Here is a 448-nt window from a genome sequence, read left to right on the forward strand (position 1 = left end):
GTGTCCGACTCTTTGCAATCCCCTAGACTGTGGTCTACTAGTTTCCTCTGTCCATGGAATTCTCCAGGCAAGCATATAGGATTGGGTAGCCATTTCCTCCTCCAAGGGATCATCTTATTCCTGTTTTCAACCTTACATAAGAGCCTATGAAGAAGAAAATGATATTTTTCATCTTTTATTTCCTGGTATTTTTCATACAAATGCTCTGGATTTTTCAACAGAAAGTACTTGATGAATCTGTATCTTATTCCTGATCTTATGCATATCAATATGTGTAGTTTTTTTAATATTCTGAGTGCTCTCCTGCTTTTAGAACTTAGGCATTTCCTTTAAGGAATTTAGACCATTTTCCTTTCTGTCTCTATCCCTTCTAATAGCTCTCATAGCATGTATCACAACATTTTCTCTGTATGTAACTTCTTTTTTCATATAGATCTCATATGTAATT

The sequence above is a fragment of the Bison bison genome, unplaced genomic scaffold (genome assembly GCF_000754665.1).
Source record: "Bison bison bison isolate TAMUID 2011002044 unplaced genomic scaffold, Bison_UMD1.0 scf7180017856407, whole genome shotgun sequence".
NCBI lineage: Eukaryota > Metazoa > Chordata > Mammalia > Artiodactyla > Bovidae > Bison > Bison bison.